Consider the following 20,055-nt stretch of genomic DNA (forward strand, 5'->3'; position numbering starts at 1 on the left):
CACATTTCAAATACATTATTGCATATTTCCTTATGTTAAAAAAATAACTGAGTCCATGGCTTAAAAATTCTTATTTACTGATGCATTTAAATCTTTCTCATAACGATCTATGCATTTAATGTATTAGTGAAATTGTTCATATCGGTGCCTCCGGTAGCTTTTCCTTCTGTACTTGTGGTGTTCCTGTTTATATCATTCGGATATCTTTTGAAAATCAATGACATTCCTTAGAACCCTGAAGATATCCCCGGTGTTGTTTTTTTTTTTTTTTTTTAGTGTCATATATTTCCATTTATTGGACCTACTGAATACATCAGTTAAATGTTTGCTTATTTTAAATAAGCCCTTTTCTTTGTTTTGAATTTTTAATTTTTTATTGGAATTCAATTTGTCCACATATAGCACAACACCCAGTGCTCATCCTGCCAAGTGCCTCCTTCATTGCCCATCACCCAGTCACCCCCCCCACCCACTTCCCCTTCCACTACCCCTTGTTTGTTTCCCAGAGTTAGGTGTCTCCTGTTTTGTCACCCTCACTGATACTTTCACTCATTTTCTCTGCTTTGCCTTTATTCCCTTTCACTAATTTTTATATTTCCCAAATGAACGAGACCACATAATGTCAGTCCTTTTCCGATTGACTGTTTTCACTCAGCATAATGCCCGGGACAGCTGCACCCCAATGTTTATAGCAGCAATGTCCACAGTAGGCAAACTGTGGAAGGAGCCTCGGTGTCCATCGAAAGATGATGGATCAAGAAGCTGTGGTGTGGCGGGCAGTCATGGCGGCTCACCTAAAGAAATGAGTGTACGAGGACTTCACTAAGGTGGTCCAGCAACAACAGGAGGAAATTGCAACCAAGAAACTGTGATTGACAAAACCAAGGAGATCTGCAGCACTCCTCGTAGATCTGTGTAAAGCTCCCTCCCCAATGGATGCTTTGCAGTATCTACTCCAGTTTTCCAGAAAGCCTGTTGAAGCAGAAAGTGTGGAAGGAGTAGTCAGGATTCTCTTGGAACATTATTACAAGGAGAATGATCCATCTGTGAGACTGAAAATCGCATCATTGTTGGGTTTATTATCAAAGACTGCAGGATTTTCACCAGACTGCATTATGGATGATGCCATTAACATCCTGCAGAATGTAAAGTCTCATCAAGTCCTTGCTCAACTGTTGGACACCTTGCTTGCAATTGGCACCAAACTCCCAGAGAATCAAGCTATCCAGATGGGATTAGTTGATGTAGCCTGCAAGCACCTCACAGATACGTCTCATGGTGTAAGAAATAAGTGCCTGCAATGACTTGGCAATCTTGGCTCTTTGGAGACAAGTGTGACAAAAGATGGAGACGGCCTAGCTGTCAGAGATGTCCAGAAGATTATAGGGGATTACTTCAGTGACCAAGACCCACGTGTCAGAACAGCGGCTATAAAAGCCATATTGCAGCTTCATGAAAGAGGACTGAAATTACACCAAGCAATTTATAAGCAGGCTTGTAAATTGTCGTCTGATGACTATGGACAAGTGCACAGTGCTGCAGTCCAACTTATCTGGGTTGTCAGTCAGCTCTATCCTGAAAGCATTGTCCCCATTACTTCTTGTAATGAAGAAATTCGCTTAGTTGATGAGCATTTGGAAAAATTTGGTCCGTGATGGCTCCTGGGTGGTTCGAGTTCAGGCTGCAAAGCTATTGGGCTCAATGGAACAAGTCAGTTCTCATTTCTTGGAGCAGACGCTCGACAAGAAGCTCATGTCAGATCTCAGGAGAAAATGCACTGCACATGAACCTGCCAAGGAACTTTACAGGTCAGGAGAGTTTTCCAGTGGCAGAAAGTGGGGAGGTGATGCTCCCAAAGAAGAAATAGATACAGGAGCTGTGAACTTGATTGAGTCAGGAGCTTGTGGAGCCTTTTTTCATGGATTGGAAGATGAGATGTATGAGGTCCGCATTGCTGCCGTGGAGGCTCTCTGCATGCTGGCCCAATCTTCACCTTCTTTTGCGGAGAAGTGCCGCCCTGACTTCCCGGTTGACACGTTTAATGATGAAATTGAGGAAGTAGGTCTGCAGTCCATACACGGCCTGAGAAAAATTTCTAATAATATCACTCTCCGAGAGGATCAGCTTGACCATGTCCTGGCTGTGTTAGAGGATTCGTCCAGAGATATTCGAGAGGCTGGCTCTTCACGCACTTTTATGCTGTACTAATGTTTCGACTAAAGAAGGGATTCATCTTGCACTGGCGGAGCTGCTGAAAAATTTAACCAAGTACCCTACTGATAGGGACTCTATATGGAAGAGCTTGAAGTTTCTGGGAAGTCTGCATCCAACCCTGGTGCTTTCCTTGGTGCCAGAGCTCCTGAGCACCCATCCATTTTTTGACACAGCTGAACCAGACATGGATGACCCAGCTTACACTGCAGTTTTGGTTCGTATTTTTAATGCTGCTACAATCTGTCCAACAATGCCGGCACTGTTCTCAGATGATACCTTCAGGCATTATTCCTCCCTCCACGACAGTCTTTCTCATCTTGTTCCTGCCTTAAGGTTACCAGGTAGAAAACTAGTGTCATCGGCCGTTTCTCCCGGTATTGCGCCCCATGAGGACCCGTCCCATCAGTTCCTGCAGCAGAGCCCTGAAAGGGTGTACAGTCTTCAGAGCACCGGGACCCTCAGGGAACCCAGAAGCTGCTGGAGTTCACCATCCGGGATCTGCAAAGACTTGGAGAACTTCAGTCTGAACTAGCAGGAGTTGCTGACTTCTCGGCTACCTATCTTCGGTATCAGCTTCTTCTCATCGAGGCCTTGCAAGGAAAGCTGTGGAATGTGGCTGCCCCTTTATATTTGAAGCAGAGTGACTTGGCCTCCGCAGCAGCAAAACAGATCATGGAAGAGACCTACAAAATGGAGTTGATGTACAGTGGTGTGGAGAAGAAACAGGTGGTGATTATACATCACATGAGGCTGCAGGCCAAAGCCTTGCAACTTATAGTAACAGCACGGACTACTTGAGGAGTTGACCCCTTATTTGCGATGTGTGAAAACTTTTTACAGGAAGTGGACTTTTTTCAGAGGTGTTTTATTGCTGATTTGTCCCCACTTACAGGACAGCTTTGTGGAGAAACGTGTTGACCTTATGCCCCGACTCATGGCATCCAAACCTGTTGAAGGGGTCAAAATTCTACAGACCATGCTGAGGCAGAGTACCTTCTTGCACCTCCCCCTTCCAGAGCAGATCCACACACTTCAGCCACCATCATTGAGCCTGCAGGCGAGTCAGACAACCCTTTGCGGTTTACATCTGGATTGGTTGTGGCCCTGGATGTCGATGCGACCCTGGAACATGTGCAGGCCTGGATGTATTACACTGAGTGAAGTAAGTCAATGGGAGAAGGACAAACATGATAATGTCTCATTCATTTGGGACATATAAAAATAGTGAAAAGGAAGAAAGGGGAAAGGAGAACAAATGAGTGGGAAATATCAGAAAGGGAGACAGAACGTGAGAGACTCCTCACTGGAAAACGAACAAGGGGTGGAAGAAAAGGAGGTGGGGTGGGGGTGTGGGGTGACTGGGTGATGAGCATTGAGGGGGGCACTTGATGGGATGAGCGCTGGGTGTTATGCTGTATGTTGGCAAACTGAACTCCAATTAAAAAAATCATTATTTTATGACATTTATAAAATGCAATAAAAGATAAGGAAACCATCCTGAGAGGCAGGATGCCTCTCTCATTTGGTCATCTTTTTAATATGTTTTACTTATTTTCCTCCCTTATTATTTAAGGCTTTTTTGGATGTATGCACTGACTTTTTTTATCCGCTATGTTTTTGAGGAATAAGCTCTTCAATTTACAGGTGCTGTATCTTTTATAGTCATAAATTCATTGGTTTCTAGAAATACACATTTGCTTCCATGTATCCATTAGAGTGCAACAATACTGAACTCCTATGGGATTTTCCACTGATGAAAGTTGTTTTTATACTTACCTGTTTTATTGAAGCAGGTCTGAAGACCAGGCAGAAAGCTGACTAGTGATCTGAATTGCAAAATGTTGAGAACTAACCAGTGGGTTGTCATGGTGCGTAATGACTATTTGTGTGTGTGTGTGTGTGTGTGTGTGCGCGCGCGCCTAATGACTCTTAAGTCCAAAGGAAGTTTATTAATTATTTGAAGTAAAGACAACACAGTCAGTTGTACGAGATCCTTACCTAGAAGGTGTTGATATTATTTGAAGAAATCAATACAACTAAACCTTTGAAAGTTTTAGAAGAAGTTACCAAAAAATCAAAACCTGAGCTGCAGAAAAGAAAAGTCATGTATCTGAGGTGACAAACGTAAGGGAAGCAAGTAAGTGCAGGAAAGCTGGAAGCTCTCGATTGGTTGGGGCCACAGAAAGTTTGGACAAGACAACAGGATGTGCCACTTTTGTTTTGTAGGGAAGTGTCGTTTGTGACCATCATATTTGTAAATGGGTTTTCCGTTGGTTTTGTCGGCAACAATGTTTGCCACTCCTCTGGTCTAACTGGACGGAGACATGCCTCGCTCCTGTTACCACTAGTCCATGTGTGCAGTGCTGCTGTTTGGCTTTGGAAATGTGAACTTTGTGGATAAAACAGGGAAGCTTCTCTGGCATCGAGTGGAAAACAAAGAGCCCACACAAGGCTCTGTAGGGATGGTGTGTGTGCATGCGTGCGCACGAGATACTCTCATAACAGGAAATATACAGTACTCAATTTCATCAACAGTAGCTCAAATTTAGTTACTGGAGCAGTGGTTTCAGTGAACACTGTATTCTCTGCTTCAGGTTTTTGTAGAAGCGACTAATTTGGAAAGTGTAGTTCCGTGAAGAACTACAAATTCATTAGAATATAGCTGACCTCCCCACAACGTGGGGATTAGGGGTCTCGACAGCATCCCCCAGCACAGCTGAAAATCCATGTATGATTTTTGATTCTGCCAAAATTGGACTGTTAGTAGTAGCCCACTGTTGATTGGAACCTTACCGATGATATAAACAGTAGACTAATATGTATTTTACAATGAAGTGAGGTGGGGAAAAGAGAATGTTATTAAAATCATAAGGAAGTGGGGCGCCTGGGTGGTGCAGTCATTGGGCGCCTGGGTGATGCCGTCAGTGCCGTCTGAAACCATTTGAAGGCTCACCCAGCTCAGTCACCGTAAAAGCCAAAGTGAGGATGGTGGTCAAAAGGCCTGCGTGATCTGTCTGCCCTTCCTTGTCTCTTTTATCACACAACCTCTATGTCTGCCTTCCTGACCACTCTGCGTCTTCCTTTACTGTTTCTCAGAAACCCATACAAGTGCCCACTCTTGGACTCATTCTAGCCCGTTCCCTCGCCTAGAAAATTCTTTATCTCGAATTTCTCTTAGAAAGCCTTCACTTGCTTCAAGTCTGTTCCCAGAGGTAAAATGTTCATGAAGGCCTACATTGATGATTTATTCTAACTGTAAATCGCATCTCCCTGGCACCCCTCATTTCCGTTGTCCTGCTCCATTTTTCTTTGCTACACGTCTCTTTCTAAAATGCGATGTGATGTTTTGTATTCGTTGCTAATTACTGGTTTCCCACCCTAGAAGCTTCACCAAAGCAGGAACTTTTGCATCTTTCTGTCTCTGCTCTACCGAATGAGGTGAAGACCGTGCTTTACACAAGATAATAGCTTATTGAATAATTGAACAAATAAACTTTGAGATACAGAATTTCCACTCACTCCTTGGACAGATATATTGAGTGCCAACGATGTGCCAGTCCCTGTACTAGCCATTGGTATACAGTAGAATGCAAAAGACCCATGTTCCCACGGAGCGTGCTCACGGCCTATCCAGAGGAGAGTCACTTTAGAAATATTCATACAAACAAGTGCCTCCAAGAAAAGTGGGAAAGGTGCTATGAAAGAAAATGACAATGTACCATAAAGTATCATAATGGAGAGAAGTTGCTTAAATTAGAGTTTCGGGGAAGATCTCGTTAAAGAAGTAACATATCTGATGAACGTTGTAAGGCTAAGTTCCTACGTAGGAAATCTTAATAGCATTTGAGACGTTGAAGAATGTAAAAAAAATATATTGATGGGAGTCTCCAACATTGAGAAAGATAGAAAAATGGTCAGGGCAGGTGGAACATAATTAATAGATAGGAGAGCAGCATTAGATGTGACTAAAGAAGTCAGCATGGACTAGATCACACCAGGGTTTATTGGCTCAGAGGGTTTTGATTTCATCCAAGGTGCAAGGAGAAGACTTTGAAGAGAACTAATAAGCAAAGTAACAACATAATGATGTTTGGGGCTTTGCACTATTAGGCTACCTGTTGTGGGTTTGGGAATGATTCAGAAAAGAACAGAGTTAGGGACACCTGTTGTGTGTGGGGGCTCAGTCGGTTGAGCCTTTGCCTTTTGGCTCAGGTCAGGATCCCAGGGTCCTGGGATCCGCCCTGCGTCAGGATCCCTGCCCAGTGGTGCGTCTGCTTCTCCCTCTCCCTCTGCCCCTCCCCGCCCCGACTCATGCACTCTCTCTCATGCTCTCTCTCAAAGTGATAAAAGTCGTCTTTAAAAAAATTGAAAGACTTGAGTTACAAGTTGGAAGGCCACCCAGAATGCAATGATATTAGTTCTAGTGAGAGATTTCAGTGGGACATACAAATGTGACCTGGGTGCTGACTATAGAGAAGAAAATAATAAGATGGATGTAAAGTATATTTTAAATTAGAACGGTCATGGGTTAGATGTAGAAACAGATATGGGTGCCTGGTTTCAGTCATAAGCAAATGGATGAATACAGGTAGATAGAAATGTTGGGGTGAGAAACAGATAATAACATAATGAATCATTGACCACCTTTGTAGGGAGATGGGGATTAGGAATCAGATGATGGGGATCCCTGGGTGGCTCAGCGGTTTGGCGACTGCTTTTGGCCCAGGGCGCGATCCTGGCATCCCGGGATCGAGTCCCACGTCAGGCTCCCAGCATGGAGCCAGCTTCTCCCTCCTCCCATGTCTCTGTCTCTCTCTAACTCTCTCTATATCTATCATGAATAAATAAATAAATCCTTAAAAAAAAAAGGAGATAGGGATCCCTGGGTGGCGCAGCGGTTTGGCGCCTGATTGGCCCAGGGCGCGATCCTGGAGACCCGGGATCGAATCCCACATCAGGCTCCGGGTGCATGGAGCCTGCTTCTCCCTCCGCCTGTGTCTCTGCCTCTCTCTCTCTCTCTGTGACTATCATAAATAAATAAAAAAATTATAATAAAAAAAAGGAGATAAAAAATTATGTCCATTGTTTGAGTTTAATCGGGTTCATTTTGTTGATCATCCCATATTTTATACATGTTGTCCCGTATTGTCCCAGAAGGCTCTGAAAGAGTGCCTGAGTCTCACAGTTTTACAGGAATGAACAACGGGCTAGATACTTAAGGCACGGAAAGCTTCTGAGATGTTGTGTAATATGCATCATCCTGAGTATCTCTTTTCATCCTCACAACAGTAAATGTAGAGTCCATCTTCCTCAGTTCTTGTCTTCAGGGTCTGGGCTTGGAAAAATCTCCACCTGCTCTTCCTTTATTTTCACTGTGGGTTGTGATTTTTTTTTTTTTTTGAGTCTGGGTAGACCAGATGGGACCAGGTGAGGAGCAAGGATTTGGCCTACAGCAAAGCTTGGGAAGGAATGTAAATATCTGTAAATATCGCGAGCCCTGAGAGGACAACGCCCACAGCAGAATGTCCATGTGAATGAATCACCGACAGGGCAAGCCTGGGCACAGGACAAGGGTAGGTATTCTAGGGGTCCAAACTTGGCAGGGGACACAATGAGAAACGGGGAAAGCATGCAGCTGTGAAAGGTGTCCCCACAACAGGACAGCCACAGGCGAAGGTGGTATTCAAGAGTTCAGATAAAGGTTGGCACCTCATTGTTTTGGAGCAACACACTGAGAATGCAGTTTGGGTAGCTAGGATTGTTAAGAGGCCCATGTGATGGAACAATCAGAATATCCTTGCAGAGCCGTTTCATCACTAGTGTTCAGTGCCCTTCTTGAATTCCTGGGTGAGACCAACAGATGTGCACCAGATGAAGCCGAGCCAAGCCCGAGGCAGTGACGTGTACAGACTGTCGATTATGGTATAGAATGATTCCTCCGGTGAGCCTTCACTCACACCTACTCCTGGGTCGAGCAGTTTCTTGTTGCCTCTGCTGCATTGTTCAGTTTGACACCGCATGGACTGGTGGTCTCATCATCGTCTTTAGAGTTCGAAGACTCAGCCAAATGCATAGGTAACATCCTACTTGCTCTTCTCTTACTTTTTATCATAGAAGTTGCCTAAAAAGGTGAATAATGTATTCAAGGCCTTGAAGGTCATTAGTGAGAAACTGAAACAAATGTGAAGATCCAGAAAGACCGTACCTTTGTGCTTCAAATTCCGCGTGTCTGTTTCTCATTGACTTTGCGTGCTATCAAATCACAACGACTGAGGCTCCGGGAACCATTGAGAAAAGTATCGTGTGTCATCTAAGCTAGGATGTATTTAAAACACTGCATTACCACTTTGCTAAATAAGGTAAGATGTCTTTTTTTCCACATCTGAAGCTAGATGTGGTCAGATTCGTCTACAAATTCCAAAGAACATAGCCTAATACCAGGTACCATGAGCCCGTTTCAAGCCAAGAGTGAATGATGTCTGGAATTTATGTCCCTGCCAGTTTCACACATCTTGGAACGATATAGTTCCTAACAAGGTAGAGATTAGCTGTCACAGCCTTTAAGTGGCAGTTTGGTACAAAAGGACCATGGTTTTTGTCAGGTTTAATCTGATCGGTAGTGAACTGGAAGAGAGGCCAGGCAAAAGTTGGTCGAAACAGGCTTTCATTTTTATTTATTTATTTTTGTTGAAACCGGCTTTTAATGGGCTGCACTCTCTGGCTAGGTTATGCAGCCCGCAGGCAAGGGAGAGAGCAAGGGGTGGGGGTGTCGCACCCATGCCAACTGCAGTGGGGTCTCTAAAGAGTTTTCTGTGGGAAGATGGGGGCAGGGCGGCATTCCAATTAGGGCAAGGGTTACAGGTCTTGGTGTGCTAAGTTAGGGTTGGGCAGCAAGGTGGCCTTCTTGGGAGGTTGCTGGCCTGGGGTCGGCCGTTTTGAGGTCCCCAGTCTCGCTGGCCCAACATTCAGATCTTTTTGTTATGTTATAATGGGGCGACGATTCAGATCCAGCTGCTTCCTGCTGATTTTGGGGCGTCGTGGTGCCTGTCGGAGGTGGGCAGGCCAGCGTAGGGATAAAAAACAAGTTAGTTGATTGATAACGGAGATATTTCGTGGATTCCTTCCTTGATGATTCGGAGAAAGCAAGGGGCCACCATTAATAGTATGCCAAGGATCAGGAGTGGGCTTAGAGAGAGGAGGAGCCATGTGGTTAGTGGGGTCTGCCACCATTGGGGTGTAGTTGGGCCGACAGGGTGATACTGTGTTTGGAGAGACTCCCGACCTTTGGCGAGGATGTGGAGATTGGTTTCCACTCCACCTGTTTCGTTGATGTAGTAGTAGCGATCTTCATTGAGACACGTACAAGTTCCTCCTTTCTCGGCCGTGAGGAGGTCCAAGAGACATCGGTTCTGTAGAGCTACCTGGGCCACCGGGTTTATTTGGCGTTGTCGGGAAGCAAAAGACTCTGCCGGAGCTTCGATAGCCATCTGAGGCCTCTCGGATAGGTCCCTGGAGGAATCTGCAGACTGGAATAAGGGCCCCGTACCCAGTGGCCACCAGGGTTGAGGCCAGGGAGACCCCGACAACCAGTGGGAGAAAGATCACTCGTTTCTGCTTTTCCGGGGTGGGGGGGTCTGGTGAGGAGGGCTACCTTCTGCCTGACTATAGATGGTTAATCGCGGAACTTGGGAGACAGGCAGACAGGAGGGAGGCAGAGGTATTGAGAGATTTAGATAGGGAGCCCTGGCACCAAAAGAATCGGCCAATAGCAGCATGATGAGAGGTGACTTTTGACCGGGTGACGTTGTACAGGGATGAGTTAGGGGCGGAATAACAGAAGGGGAATTGATGGTTGAGAGGGTCAGTAAATAGGGCAACATTAGTGAGAGAGGGATGAGGCAGGCGCTGGAGGTGTGGGTGCGGGGTGGTGCAGCTGAATGCATTTGGGGAGGGGAATGGCCACAAGGGGAGTTTTGCCTAAAGAGGCACAGATGAAACCGTGGGACAGATTGCCCATGCAGGAAAGGCTGGCGAGGGAAGTGCCTTGTTGGATAAGTTTTATCCAGGAGAAGGGGCCCTGGTCCTGAGTTGGGTAGGCCTGTAGGTGGGTGCTCCTGGAGTATGGGTGACTGAATCCACATGGGCCCGCAGAAGGGCTCTTAGAAGAGTTAGGGAAGGTAGGTAAGTAAGATAGTAGAGGAGGAGGTGATGATGGAAGATTTTAAGGGAGCAGGAAGGGCCACCCTGTAGAGAAGCTCAAAGGGACTTAGGCCCGACGGCCCTCTAGGGGTGGCTCTGAGCCTTCTTAAAGCCAGCGGGAGGAGGGTCGGCCAGGACAGGTGGGGATTCAAGAGTAAGTTTGGTGAGATGTTCCTTCAGAAGACCGTTAGCCCACCCTAGGTTACCCGAAGACTGGGGGTGATATGGGATATGGAGTTTCCAGGTAATATTTGGGCTCTTGGAGTCTTGCCTGGTGATGCTGGAGATGAAAGCCGGGCCGTTGTCAGATTGTAGGATCTCCAGGAGGCTGAATCTCAGAATGATGTGTTCGGTGAGTATGGTGGCCGCCACATCCGCCATCTCCGGAGCTGTGTGGAAAGCCTCTGCCCACCCTGTAAAGGCGTCCACTGAGGTTAATAGGTAGCGAAAGGATTTATTGGGCGGCATGTGAGAAAAGTCTGTTGGACCCTTGCTCACGGGTGCCAACGTGTCCCGGTGGACGCCCCAGAGACTCAGACCACAGACAGGCAGATGCAACAAGCAAGAGGGTTTATTGAACTTTTGCGCAAACGGGCTCTCATCCTCAGAGGGGGCAGAGCACCGATTAGCAATTACAGGCATCTTTTAAAGGCAAAGAAAACGCGGGAGTAGCATAGCATTCAGGTTATGACGTGATTGATTTCTTTGAAGGTCAACATGACCATGTTCAGGGACTTTTCCAGTCAGGGCGAGGGGGGGGATAGTTTTCCTATCTCGGAAAAACAGAATGTTTTTGTTGCTTGAATTTATGGGAGGCACCTGGATGGGCTGTCTCAGGGTTAGGCCTGGTCCCACTCCCGGGGACGGGGGTGTGGGGTTTCTTCAGTCCAGCTGCCAGTCCTTGCCAGGTTGGTAGCTGTGGAGCTGGTGATTGGGTCTTGGCCTGCGAATTCCCCCTTGAGCATTTACAGTGGAGCAGGTTTTGCAAGACTAATCCACCTCTCTAATTACCTTTTGGAGATGTGGGTAGTAGAAAAGGGGTCCTGGGAACTGGTGTAAGGCCTTGGGACCTATGTGTAGGGATTGGCGCATGTCTGAAATGATCATAGGAGCTAAATGGTTTGGAAGAGCGAGTTTCTTCTGAATGAAGATCCAGTCTTTTTCCCCGGCTATTCTTCCCATCTCTTTTAGTGTGTGAGTTTCCTCATCTGTGTAAGTGGGGGGAATGTGGTGTGTTGAGGAAGAGGAGGGGAGCTGGTGAGGAGCCTAAGGCAGTGGCTTGGGCAGTTGAGTCGGCTTTGTTGTTGGCCCGGGACACCGGGTCCTTGGAGGATTGGTGTCCATGACAGTGGACAATGGCTTCTTCAGTGGGAAGGCTGAGGGCCCCTAGTAGTTTTGAAATGAGGGGCCCATAGATTATGGGGCTTCCCTTGGTTGTAAGAAGCCTTTGCTCTTGCCATAGGACAGAATGTGTATGTGTGATGAGGGAGGGATATTTGGAGTCCGTGTCTATGGTAGCTCGTTGCCCTTTGGACAGGCGAGGAGCCCTGGTGAGAGCTCTAAGTTCTGCCTTCCGAGAGCTTGTCCCGAGGAGGAGGGAACTGCCTCTAGGATGGCGTCTAGGGTAACGACGGCCTATGCTGCGTGTCTCTGGCCACAAAGAGTATTTGGTCAGGGTTAGGGAAGGGCTGATTGGAAAGTCCTGGATGTGGAGGAGTCAGCTCTTCCAGGAGTTGAGAGCAGGGATGGGAGGGTTCCGGGTTAGCAGAGGGGGTAGGTAGGAGGGTAGCAGGACTTAGCCGAGGAGAAGCTGATAGATAGATGTCAGGATTTTCGACGAAGAGGAGCTGGGCAGGAAGGGATTCTAAGGAAGGAACGTGAGGCGGAGAACCCATCCAGGAGGCAAGAGAGGAGGGGGGCAGTCCGTGGAATAGAGGAGGTGCCATCAGTTCCCATCACCGCTACTGGAGAGGGGAAGCTGGTCCCCGAGTAGGAAGGCACAATGGAGTCGGTCGCCCCCGTGTCCAACAGGAAAGAGATGGGCTTCCCTGCTCCCTGGAGCAGGACCCTGGGCTTGGCCTGGGTTAGGGGGTGTCCGAGTCTGGGCCCCATCAGTCATCGTCCAATCCGAGTCGTTGAAAGGCTGGACTTCCCGGCTCAGGGTTTCCTCTGTGTGGAGGCGCCGAGGATCCCCCGAGACCCGGGCAGGCGGATTTCCAGTGGCCCATCGTTCGACATTGAGGGCATTGCCGCGTTGGCTCCTTGGGATTGGGACATTGAGGGGCCATTGTCCCTCGGTGCCGCATCTGAAGCAAGCCCCAGGCAGGGTTCGGTTGGTTCCTGCATTCTGCGGGCTCATGGAGCCCGCTGGCCGCAGGGCTGCCCCCGAGGCTTGGGTCTGGAGTTGGACCTTCTGCTGGAGCCTGGCCTGCCTCTTAAGTTCAGCCACTTCCTCTCGGGTGTTAAGGACTTTAAATGCCATTTTCACCAGGTCGGGCATGGGAGTTTGAGGACCCTCCTCGGTCTTTAGTTTTCTTCGGATATCGGAGGAGGACTGATAACCACTGCAGTGGTAATCCATTTTAGCGCATCTGTAAGGACCAGTGCGGGGGGGATCAGGGTGAGACTCTGGAACAGTCCTCGTAGGAAAAACATGACTCATGATGCTGGGAGTGGCATGCACACGGAGATTTTCTTACCCTTTCAGTTTCGTGGCAGAAGTCTCTCTTTTTATTCGGGTCTGATTCATAAAACACAACCCACTACGTAAATTTCTCATGAGAAACTTTCCATGAAATGGTATAAGGAAAGAGGTCTTCCAGGTGTTTCTCCCGCAACTTCTGAAGTTCTGCGTTTTCAAGCGTGACCTGTGGTGGTTGATTTTTCTTCTGTTTTCCTTATGAGGAGAACATTTTTAAAGGAGACTGCATGATTCAGAGCTGTTTTATGAAAGTTCCTTAAGAACGACAAAATGAAAAGAAGGAAACCATTTCCTGTAGCTTCACTCTGAGGGACACAACCCCCCTGTCTCTGGCTTGTGACGCTTCCACGGCGCACTCCTGCAAGGATGGGAGCTTGCTGTCTTCTCGCTGGTCTGTGGTGGGATTAGGGATGACCCCCGTGTGAATCTGACAGCGGGAAAGCTCTCGTAAGCCCTGGTTTTAATCTGGTTCTGAGTTCACCTGTGGAGTCGTGCCGAAACGCAGGTTTCGTTCTCAGCTTTGTTCTAGGGGTTCACTAGCTCATGACAGAGTTCAGGAATTGGGTGAGTAGTAGTAAGGAAGCCGTCTCTGTTGGATGAAAAGCGTCTTTATGATCTCCTATCTATGGGCTCATTTTCTAACTTACGAAGCACCGTCAGGGAGTCTTGTGGGCTCTCAACCTTCAATCCGTTTTCACGTAAGAACGACTTTTGCTCTGAACTCCCAGAAGAATGACAGGACGTTTGGAATTTCTGTTTAGATTTCCATAGTGTTGCTGCTTTCAAAGCAATTTTTATTCCTTACTCGGCCTAATGGTTTCTACTTTTTCTTACATATGCAATTGAATTTAAAGTGTTTTTTTTTTAATTTTTTTATTTATTTATGAACTCACAGAGAGAGAGAGAGAGAGAGAGAGAGAGAGAGAGAGAGACAGGCAGAGGGAGAAGCAGGCTCCATGCCCCGGGAGCCTGACGTGGGATTCGATCCCGGGTCTCCAGGATCGCGCCTTGGGCCAAAGGCAGGCGCTAAACCGCTGCGCCACCCAGGGATCCCTGCAATTGAATTTAATATAGGAATGCAGTTGACATCCAATCATAATGCTCATTTGTTAGTTAAAGGCTATTTCAGTCTATAACACTTTGATCCCTAGGAATTTAGCTGTGGTTTTATGAGTTTTCCCATATGATTGCCCACAAATTTATATGTTGACTAAAATTGTAACAGGTTTAAACTGTCCAAACAAATTACTTAGCAATTAAACCTCCAGCAAAATTGTAATTCATTTTAAATTTATCACAGAGGTTTGATGCTCTTTCCGAGCAAAACAACGGGACATAAGGGTGACATACAGAAATTCGGTATTTTGCGTGAACTGTTCCCGACAGGACAAAAACATTCCCAGCACTGGGCACAGCAAAGCCTTCCACTAATGTGAATTAATTTTGTAGCGAGGGATCACTTGGGAGGATTCCTGCTTTTGAGTATTATCCAGGTTTCATTCTCTGAAGCACCCTTTCCATAAATTTGTGTTTTATTCCTAATTTGTCGTACTTCACCTTTTGATATTTAAACGATTCACATGCAGCTAACTGAAGTCGCAGTGGTATTCGCTTCTATATCAGGTTATCACCTGCTACGTTGAGAATTGCAAAGCCAGAGCACATTACAAAGAGTCAGTTGGACTTTGATACCCAAAATTGCATTTACGAGGTTCACACTCCTTTGTATTTCACCAGATAGAGACAGCAACAGTGTTCTCATGTAATGTGTGCTTCAGCCTCTGTGCCAGAATTTATAGTGTCTGGATTTTAATATGTAGTGTTGATCTGTTAACCAAAGTTGTTTTGTTTGCTTTAGTTTGGTTTGGTTTGGTTTGGTTTGGTTTGGTTTGGTTTGGTTTTGTCCACAGAGGCATGGACACCTGCTTCTGGTGAGTCTTTACGCTGAATATACATACTCAGTTTGTCGCTATGTATGTATGTATGTCACTTTGAGGTTCTCTCTCGCCAGTGTTACCATTCTTGACAAAAAAGACAGTCTTTGTGTTTGATGTCCTTTCTGGTTTGTTAGCCAGGGTCTACCAAAACCATTACTTTTTGATGACACTTCAGTTTTGGCCCAGAATGTCACAGTCTGCACTGAATGCCTCATTTCATCGATCCCTCGTGGCTTTTAATTAAGTTTAGCAGCATTTGAAGATTTTCTTTCACTAAGGGGATTCAGAGGAATCAGAGTCTTTCTCTACATTTTTAAAGTCATTCCATAAAAATATTCCTGTGACGTAACCTGAACTCAAAACACATTTCGTCAAAAGGGAGAATTAATCCAGTTTGATGAGCAAGTTCCGAATTCGATATGCTTTGTTTGATACTTGGTCCCGATGCTACGCGTCCCGTCTTTCTGTTGTAGTTTTGTGTTCCCGTGCTAATTTTGCATATGTCCTTGCTCAGGAGTCTGGGGATTAGACTGCATTCTATCCCTGTTATATGTCAGCTGGTATTTTCATTATTTTCATCTTGCTTGCTTTCAGATTTTCCCCTCCTTCCCCAACTTTTCCAATTGTTGAGGCCTTTTATCTTTTTTTCTTGCCTGCTTTCTGGGAGTTTTGTTTAAGGGAAATGAACCTCTTGCTTCTTACAATTTATGTTTTCCTAGCCATCTTATGGCCTTCCTGATTACTTAATTTTCTTAGGAAGATGAGCAGTTAAAAAGAAAACAAGATGAATATATGTTTTTGTTACTGTGATAGGGAAAAATCTTTATCATTTCTTGTCGAAAGCATTCTTCCACCCCAAGCATTTTACATACTAAAATGAATCTGTTGCCTATACGGAATGGAAGCCTAGCATAGCAGTAAATGTTTCCCTCAGAAATACAGTTTTTTACTGATTGTTAGCCATTTTGATTTCATTTATTAATGACTTTGTCACTGATCAGAAAACCTTGAGGTAGTATTTCTGTTTACTACTTTGGGAAAAAAATAATTAGGATCATTATTTGTAACTCCAACATAGCTTGTTAATTTTCAAGTTCATCGTACCAGAATATGCGCATGCGTGTGTGTTTGCAATCGTATTGATGTTTCAGAGTGTCTTCCTAAAAATTTACAATGTCTACAGATAGCTATTTCAACATTTTGTGAGGTCTTACTTTTCTTTGTTCTTTTATTACAATAACAGCCAGTAAATAGCCCATACTTTTGGTTGTGTCCTATAAGAATTTCTGCTTGGAATACTTGGAAAGAATAATGCTAGTGTTCTACGAATTTTGTCTTAATCATCAATTATCAACTATTTTTTAAACGATTTTTATCTTGAGTATGATAAATATCATGTAGTCAAAGACTGTTTAGTTTATACATATAATATTCTTCGGTCGATAGTTTATGAGATTCATTTCATAGAACTGTCTTTATGTTTCCTTTTTGTGCTCAGTGTCCTTTTGTAGAAATGCAGATTGACTACTTTACACTGTGCATATATTTAGAGCATCACAAATGTGGGCCATGAAAAGGATAATTTCATGGTATCGGTGAAACTCTGGATAGAATTTTCTGTCCTATCATCTGTCAGAGCTTTAATGTGTTAACTTTACATTTCCTAAGTGTACTCAGTTATATCCTGAACCGGAAAGGTCGTTGAATATATGACACCTATAAGTCCATACCTATCGAAACTGTAATTAAGATGCACTTTGCCATTTTGACCAAAATGTCATAACAGCAGAGGCACGCCTAAGTCTCTTAGTGGGTTAGTGCTTGATGTCATTGAGAGCAGTATAGTCGAGAGTAACCCTGGTCCCTGAGCCTCACATGAAAACACATTCTGTACCAGAGGGTGGAGTACCTTTCACTTCTTCTCGACACCTCTTTTATTTTTTTTTTAAAGATTTTTACTTATTTTTTCATAGAGAGACAGAGAGAGAGAGAGAGAGAGAGAGGCAGAGACACACAGGCAGAGGGAGAAGCAGGCTCCAGGCTGAGGATGCAGCTCGGTCTGCTTCGCACACCTTCCATTGTCGTCGTCCTTTCTCTTTTTCGGCTCGGTCTGCATCGCGCACCTTCCATTGTGGTCCTCCTTTCTCTTTTGCGGCTCTGTCTGTGTCGCGCACCTTCCATTGTGGTCCTCCTTTCTCTTATGTGGAGAACACTTCTTTGCACACTCGAGTTATTCGTCAGTCATCACACATGTGTAGACTGGCCTAGCGACTTTCTGGTAGGAGCTTGTTTTCATATTTAGGCCCTCGGTTTTTGTTGAGTCACCATCAGCAGTGATTCGAGAAAATCCTCTCCGTATTTGCAGGGTTGGAGATTTGTTTGAAATCCGACCATCCAATAAGTCGTTCTCTGCATGCCGTGTGACAAATGTATAGCGTTACCAACAAAGATCATATTAGTTCCTTTAATTAACGCGTGACTCGAGAAGTCTCGGATTAATCAGCACATGACTCGTGGTTATTCGTACCGTTGTGGGAGTTTTCTGCCACCAAATACAAATACCAGGCTAAAAATACTGCTTTGTTTGTACATGGAGCGAATATTCATCGCAATAGTCCTGTACATCGAAGAAAACAGAAAGTAATTAAAATGTTGATCAGTATAGTAAATCTCCGCAACGGCTGCTTGTTTGTATTTCATATGTGCTCATGTTTCTGAGAAGTTAGCTCTTACACAACAACCTACCATGATTATCTGATATCCTCCAGAAGGTTAGCTGGGTGGTTTCCTATATTACTTAGGAAAAACTTTCTTTTCGCAATCGAAAATGTCAGCATCAATTTAAAGTGTAACACTAAGCATGTGCTTGCTCTCTGAATATCGCCCTCCAGCCACCCTGCCGAGGATCTGGCCCTGACACTTTGAGGAGATCATCGATCCTCACTGTTCACGGCACTTTGCCTGAACACCTGGGCTGCCCCGGCACCTCTGGATCCAGCTGCCGTTGTTTCCGTGACCCGAGATGCGCTGACCGTAGCAATTTACATTATGTGCGCAAATTAAAAGTTACCTTGCAACAGCAGTTAACTTTAAAAAATGACCTCGTTTTCCCCCATGTTAAAGTTCTGTTATGTTATGTTATAGGAGTTGCATTTTTGTATGATGCAAGGATCTTTTCTTAGGACATAGTCACCTGCCATGATGAAGACAGGTTTCTTTTTTCTTTTCATTTGGGCTTAGGTCGGAATCTCCATTAGGAAAATTATCTTATCTTTCATCATCTTGTGCTATATAGGAATATATATATATGTGCTATTTGATTGCATGTTTTAAATTTAATTACATTTTTTTTTACCAGATTTAAGTCTAAAATAATTGAACTTGTCATATATTGCTGAAAATCTTTCCTCTTTCTGCTCCTAAATTCTCCACTTGAACTGTCACAGTGGTCTGATTTATCCTGTCCTGTTTATAGTTATAGTGATAGAGAGAAATACCTACCTAACATTTTCAATGCAAATTGTTTTAGTTGCAGACAGCAACATAAGCATACTGTTAAATCTAGCATTATCCGAGTTTTGGATACCATAAATATCTTTTGTTTTCCTCACAACTTTTTATTTCTGCGATGAGGGAAGGAAAATAGAAAACTTCCTATCATTAACATTTTATGATCCTCTAGGGTAGAGACCTGACTTGGGTGTTCAACCAAAGTTTTGCTGTACGGGTTTGAACAATGTTAACTGGGAAACGGCCACCCCATTAAAGAGTGTTCCCCCCCAGTATTGGTAGAGACAAAGTAAAGTCAGATACACGCTGTTATCTGTTATTTTTGTTGGAACTTACTATTGTTCTTCAGTTTCTGATTGTTCATTATTTTAAGGCATATGTGAGCCTTGTGCAAGTACATTGAAGTGTCGTGCTCTTTTGGTCAGAAAATCTTTTGTATTTATCAGAAAGCACATGGATACATACAGTATATGCGATTTTTCTGTTTCTGACGCACTTTTTCTTCCCCTAGAGATGTAGAGCTTTGGGGATCATGAACAGTTTTCATCCTGATTTGTAATGGTCTGTTTGTCCGTAGATAGTAAAATGTTATGAAATAACACTAAATATTCCTAAGTAAGATTATACCTTGTGGAGACCAAAGCCCAGCATGCCTGCATTTAGATTTTTGTCATATTCCGGAGCAGTGAGTACGCATGGTGTACGGTGGCCATAAGCACATGTATTCCGTGTCGGCTGTCTCTTACCTCGGTCTACTTATGTTTTCAGTAGCATGGCTAATGTTCATTATAAAATCTTGATCTTATCTGTGAAAGTCTGTAATAAATGTAAACTTTCAAGTGTTTGACAGCGGCACGATACACCAGGCTGGAAAGCTCATTTGACTAATAGGTGGTTGGCCTACTCTTAATTCAGCCTTTTGTCCATCCAGCTGCGTGACCTTGTGTGCATTCCTTTAAATCTCTGTCTCTCATCTGTGCACGCATGGGATTCCGGGGGAGCTGGAGCTGGGGTCGCAGCCCCCGCGTTCCCTGTGTTCCTCAGCAGCTGTACTTGCTTGAACAAACCTCCTTGACTCTCCGAGCCTGGTTTCGTGATCTGAACCCCTGATGCGATCAGGTGTAAACTATCGTGAGGATCAATTGAGGCAATAAATGGAAAGCCCTGTGAGTGGCTTGTGGTGAGGAAAGCTCTGTGTAGGCTTATTAATCTCTAGTACCTGACTTTGAACAACACCATTACTTCCTGAGGAACTACTTCATCAGTACTTCCTAATGGCCGACCTGATGCAGCATCGGCCAAGTTATTTAACCTCTTAAGCTCCATTCACTCAACTACAAATATGGAGAATCACTCTTTCTTCCAGAATTCTCATAAGGAGTGAACTACGTGAGGTTAAGTACATAACATGTGACAGCAGAGTGACGTCAGGCCTTTCTGTCCTGTCACTGGGTATCACCTCTGCCTCGTGCATTTTCATCTAGTGAAAGCTTC

General features: G+C 44.9%; 1 pseudogene; it reads left to right on the forward strand.

Annotated features, from left to right (window-relative positions):
• The first annotated feature begins 456 nt into the window (after positions 1–456).
• LOC140599786 (integrator complex subunit 4 pseudogene) lies at positions 457–3,528 on the forward strand (annotated as a pseudogene).
• The last annotated feature ends 16,527 nt before the right edge of the window (positions 3,529–20,055 follow it).

This window comes from Vulpes vulpes, chromosome 7, assembly GCF_048418805.1.
Source record: "Vulpes vulpes isolate BD-2025 chromosome 7, VulVul3, whole genome shotgun sequence".
NCBI classification, from domain to species: domain Eukaryota; kingdom Metazoa; phylum Chordata; class Mammalia; order Carnivora; family Canidae; genus Vulpes; species Vulpes vulpes.